A 6,257-nucleotide genomic window follows, 5' to 3' on the forward strand; every position below is an offset into this window, starting at 1 on the left:
TTGGGATATTTGATAAATGAATGTAATTACCACAAAAAGTTATTACGTTTTAACATTTGGAAACTAAATATCGGGTGTTGAATTAATGAACCTTACTGTGCTATTCGCTTTTTCTATGTTGAGACGGGAAGGTCATTTTTGTAGAATACAATCATTGATCGTAGTCACCGCGGCCTTTAACAATTTAATCGATCTGATTTTATTAGTTATTAAACAGAAGATTAGTTAGTTATTTACTTGTAATATACTAATACGTAATGCACGTAGTTCTATATACTAGTCACGTACCTATTTAAATATTCTTAACATTGAATACAATCACGGATCAGTTGACAAACCCTGCTGTAGAACACCTTATATACAATGTTCTATAGTTATCAGACAACGTATCATTATAAGTGTAATATTAGACCCATTTCTATGAGATACGTGATGAAATGAATATCAGATATGGTCGCATCGTATTGAATGACAGGAAGCCGGACCTACCGTAACGAGGAGGCAAGTGTCGTGCGGGTTAATTACGGGAGAGAGGACAGTGAGGGGAGATGGGGGAGGCTCCAGTGAGGCCATCTTGTTCGAGAAGATTAAGGTTACATATGTAGATACTTGTTAACTGTTCCTTATGGCTAATAAATAAAGATCACTTAACTAAAATTGGAGGATGAATATTGACATCATATCATAAGAATTTGCGTTCTCTGACCCGTTTAATTCAGATTCATAAATGTGTCTCCTCTATGGAAATAGGAACGTCTGATTATACAATGGATGTATCTAGCTACTTTATAAGGGGCGCACGTACCGGCGCGCTGACGGCCGCCGGACCCGCCGACGACCATACGTATACACGTCCTCGAGGAATCCTTGACGACGTCTGTTTGAGAATAATAATAATACTGTCAACGTGGGGGTGTGGGGTCGACCCCTCGCACGCGTAATGAGACGGTCTCATCAGCTTATGCAAATAGCGGGCGGGCGCGGGGCAGGGCGGGAGCGGGGAACTATCGACCGGGATGCGCTGCATAATCAGACTGCACCCTCGTCACGGATGCTGTTTGTTTATTCTACGTGTCGCAGAATGTCGTCCATTTTGTAACTTGAGTAATTAAAAATATTTAGTTTGCATGAGCGATATAGGTACTATTGTGACCACGGTAGAGCCACGAGGTATTATAAAATAACCTCCGATTATGTTAGAGTTTGATACACTGTTGAGACACCTGTTCATATTTACCTGGCAGTCACCTACAAACTACAAGTAGTCTTCTACAAGTAGACGTCCGGCCAAGTAGTTAATGCCATATGCAGCAAATCTACAAAAAGTCACGTCAAAAAAAAATACAAGTAGTCTATCAAATCACTTGGAACGCGTTACATAATTAAAATAGTAGATGGAATTGGACATCAGTAACACCAATAGTTACAACAATTAGATGTAATTTTTTCTTTACCTTTATTGTCTAGCGTTAAATTCGATAATACTTTACTTATCCATCGCCAAGACGAGCAAAGTAAAGCGCAAGGGTATAATACTACCTACCTTTTCTCGAAACGTTTCTTCGATTTTGTGAACCCTCATAACTCAGGTTTTGATTATACCAGATAAACAAAATTCTCGGGATGTTTTGTCAGCAGTAGACTTATTAAACATAATAAAGTTTCAAATGCATGGCCGTTTCGCTTCCGTCACAATGTAAGGTAACAAATGTATTGTAATATAATGTATTGACTGTTCATTGCCATTTTGTTATATAGTTCTTGTAGCAAAGAAGCGGACTATATTTTACCCAACGTATAATAAGGTTTGTGAACTTAGTGTTTGTATAGTTAGGGCGTGTAGCTAGAAGCTTGGCTTTACATCAAGTCTAGCTTTTTGACATTATAATCGATTTGATCTCGTGTTGGCAAAATTTTACATGAAAATGGTTTTGGTGGGATGCAATTTAACATCATTACTTACCGGAAAAGTTACACCACGTTAAAAGTCTTTCCAATGTTTTTACTCGACTAGGCATTACTTTATTTTATATTATTATTTTTAAGTTTGGGGGCGAATTGGGATTACCCACTAACGACATTTTTTTATAAACACTCCTTCGTTCAAAAACCTTAACAACATTTAATTTATATTTTCGGAGTGTAATCAAAAAGAAACAAAGGCAGCAATCAAGTGCCGGCAAGCGGAGAGAGTGGAAAAATTAAAACATAAAAAACTTATTTACTTTTACGAGCGTGAGGTGATAAAGATGATTATGAAACTTTTTAGTTTTATTGGAATGTAATCCGCGTGGTTTTACGGCCGCCGGCGGGACGGCCGGTAGAGATGTGGAGTTACAACCGTAAACATCATACACTACGTTTTAGTGTGAAATATCAACTAAAAGGATGACTTGAATTACGTGACTGTGATCAATTATGGGCCTTATTCATTGTTACTTTGAATAACTTACGTTGGACCTATCTCGAAATGTAGCTTCAAGTGAAAAGGTTGTTGCAAAAATCTTGATACGGTTACGGTCATTATATTAAATATCAGCTATATGTACACGTAGATAATTGTTTGATCAGATAATGGTCTTTTCCGTATAGTTCATCAACGAATGTTGGGTTTTGAAGGTTTGCAACACAATCCATCTGAATAATGCATACAGATTTATATAAGCATATTATTATGTAGTATAAATCAAAACTAATAAAAAAATCTGACGGTGAAGAATCCTGCAGCAAGTGTGTATCTGGCCATCCCTAGTGGCGTCACCTCCTGGTCGCGTGAAGCGGCGATTATGAACGCCGACGACGTCGGTTATTAACTGTTAACGCCAATCCGATGGCGAGCCTTTATGTGGCTTTAGCTCCTCTGGTCATATCGGGAATTAAATTTTTATTTTATTATCTATGCAATTGTCCACTACCTGTCCGAAAACTAGCAGGAACTAATCTTAAACAATAAAGGTACCTACCTACCTGCAGCGTAATTCCTCATCACACTTACCTACTTTCGATTTACTTATTATACTTACTCATATAACAAAATTATATAAAATGTTATCAAATTCTTGATATTGCCACTAACAATCATATTTGTGGTCTAACTCGGTGATTCGAAGAAAGGCTTATCAAATCATGTTCAATGTGCGATATTCAAGTTTAACAGATTAAATATAGATGAGGTATTAGATTATACTGCCCATATTTTGAACGCTAGTGTTCTTTTTACCGCCTCTATGTGAGTACTCAACTTGTTAGTTATTGCTAGTTTCTGTAGATTTCTACGACTTTTCGTTAAAAGAACTGATGGATGTGGAATGTGTCGCGGAGGCGCGTCTTATTGACGACGTGAAGTCACCCGTCGTCGTCCGGCGACGTGTGCCTGTCTTTGTCCCAAGGAACAAAGCTTGGAATCCAATTTAAAAGTAGTGTTTACTTCGCCGTGTAATCGCAGCTAAGGGGACGGACACAAATGATCTTTGATATGTCCACGTGAGGGTTCTTCTCGAGACCCTTCATAAGTAACGAGGATTTGTTAATTGCTGACGATCTAATGCTGTTCTGTTGGGTGCGCGGACCCCGGAATAAAGAAAATGCAAGGCCATACACATTTATACACATTTTGATGGCCTCGTATCCCCTGAGAAGACTAAAACTTCAATTTTCAGCTGACTTTCTTTGGAGTCAAATGAGAATCACCGTGGTGCGGTGAGCTCGACGATGTTTCAGAGCGTGTAACATTAGTGAGAAGCAGCGGCGCGAGAAACTTCAATCCTCACGTTAAAAAACTTAACATTCATGACTAAACATGAAGTCATGAACATTACAATGTACGTTTTGATGTGCAGTTAAGTCGTTTTTGAGGAAATCTTTGTTATAAGAAAAAAAAAAATAAGGCGGACGTGAAATCGTGCATTGTGGCGTCCAGTTCCACCACAACACGCGTTACAACATGTTGAAACCAGCCTTTATAAAATATCCCTAATCAGGCTAAATACAATAATATATTATTGCATATAATATATTATTGTTCTACTTTGTCCTCTTTCAGAAGGCTTGATAAAACAAGTACGTATGTACTTATTTTTCACGAAGAGCCAGTTTAGGCAATAAAATTTCAAATCCTTCAAGTTTAGACTGGAACATTATTATGATAGGTGGGAGTGTATAATGATCCTTAGAGCAGCGCGACACTGCTACGTCCCGGGCCCGCGGGGGCGGGAGCGGCGCGGGGCGGGGGAGGCAGCCAATATTATACGGCCGTAGTTAGCGCGCACTGATATTAAGAATTCCTCAGCGCACAGAGCAGTGACGGGGGTCTCTCATCCTGCATGATGTGATGGATTCGTAAGCAGGACAGCCGAATTTTAAAACTAGTTGTCTTAGTTATCTAAAGGATAAATTAAACATTAAGAACTACTATACTTGCCTACTTTTAGCGTCTCGTTCGATCTAATCAAATCAATTATTTTAACTTTTATTTTTTTCAGTAGGATGGTCGCCTATTGTTTGCGCTATCCGCAAATGATTGTCTTTTTGAATGTTTCTTGGGAAAGGGCGTAGGTAGAGGATAGTTAACCGATGGGAGAGATCAGAATAACAATCATGAAGAAAGTAAGAAGCGACTCTATGATAAATTATAATAATAATTGCAACAGTCTCTCGGCCGCCATTACTCTGTGTTTCCGAGATTGGAGCGCGCGGCACAAAGTTGGTAATTGAAAAATCTTTCCGGTCGCCCCCTCCCCTCCCGCGCCTGCTGCCCCCGCCCGCGGCGAAATTAAACTTTAACTATAATTACACATGTCGTCCGAACCAGACAAAAACCTTTCATTACAGCCGTCGTCGGCCAACACCACTCGAAAACTGCTGAAACTTTCACGAGCTGACATATTAATTGGAATTCAGTTTAAAGATATTTAGAATTGAAAGAAATAAAATATTTTAAAATTACACTATGTATCGAATCAAGATGAATAATGTAGTTATATCACATCATCATCTCCGGAGCATTGTCCCGGTGCGCTAACCTAAGCTAACCTAACCTTGACCGAAGATTTGACAGGTCCAGTTTTTACTACATAATTGAAACAATTTAACTAAATAATAAATACTACGTTTCTTAAAAATAAAAAGTAAGTACCTACTTCAAGTCGATAAGCGAAATTCAGATATGCCAAATCATGAGACTACATTTTTCTCTATCTGATCAAGTTGTTAGGAGGTCCAGGGCCCGTGTGTGTCAGAGCTTCAATGGCTTCACCAGTCAGAGTACAACTTATGTCTTCTAAGTTGAGGGTGGCCGGGAGGGTGGGTGCCACCTGCCTTTGTCACAGCCAAGCTTATTATGATTACTATTATTCTTGAGTTCGTTGATTTACCCAGGAGATATTTTAAATAATCACAGTAATCCTTCATTTTATGTAATTATAGCACAAGGAAATCTCACAAGCATCACACTAACTAGCGATAGGTTCAGGCTACCAACGTAACAACTAAAGGTAATTATTTAAGACGTCAGTAATATTTAATTATATATACCTACTACTTATATTGTCATTTTTGAGATATTCTAGTCAGTCACTAGATTTATTCAGTAAATTGATCTGATTTTTTCATAAAATTGTCCTCATATTATTACGCCTATAGTAAGAAGGTGGGCGAGCGGTGTCCCCCCCGCCCCGGCTCAGTGGGGGGCGTGGGGGCGGCAGCCATTCGTCAGCTCCGCAGAAATGTTTTCATTTTTATTTCATAAATAAAGAGTGGAATTCGCCCTCCGCGTAATGAGGGGTCCACACAGCCGCAGCGACCTTCTTTGTAGACAGTTTTCTCACACTGCTTCTCTCGTGTTACGTGAATTTGTGAATTTCAGGAGAAATCGAACTAACTTTATTCTCCTCGATTTGAGCGATCTATAGGTATGACTGTAACTGAATGGAGACGATGTTAATTTTATTGCTAAATGTTAAAAATGTGGAGTATTCTTCACTATTGTGGACGAAACGGAGCACAAGAATTGTGGGCTGAATACTTTCTTTATAAATATCGATTTCGATAATACATAACATATATAAAACATAAATATCTATATACGTCCCGCTGCTGGGCACAGGCCTCCCCTCAATCAACCGAGCATACTCCACCACGCTGCTCCACTGCGGGTTGGTGGAGGTGTTTTTACGGCTTATATCCGGGACTGACGGTTTAAAGTCCTCTCGGAAGCACGGAATCATCTAACTTTTTGAGACAATCAGGCGATTCAAGCC

The sequence above is a fragment of the Pectinophora gossypiella genome, chromosome 7, assembly GCF_024362695.1.
Source record: "Pectinophora gossypiella chromosome 7, ilPecGoss1.1, whole genome shotgun sequence".
In the NCBI taxonomy this organism is placed as follows: domain Eukaryota; kingdom Metazoa; phylum Arthropoda; class Insecta; order Lepidoptera; family Gelechiidae; genus Pectinophora; species Pectinophora gossypiella.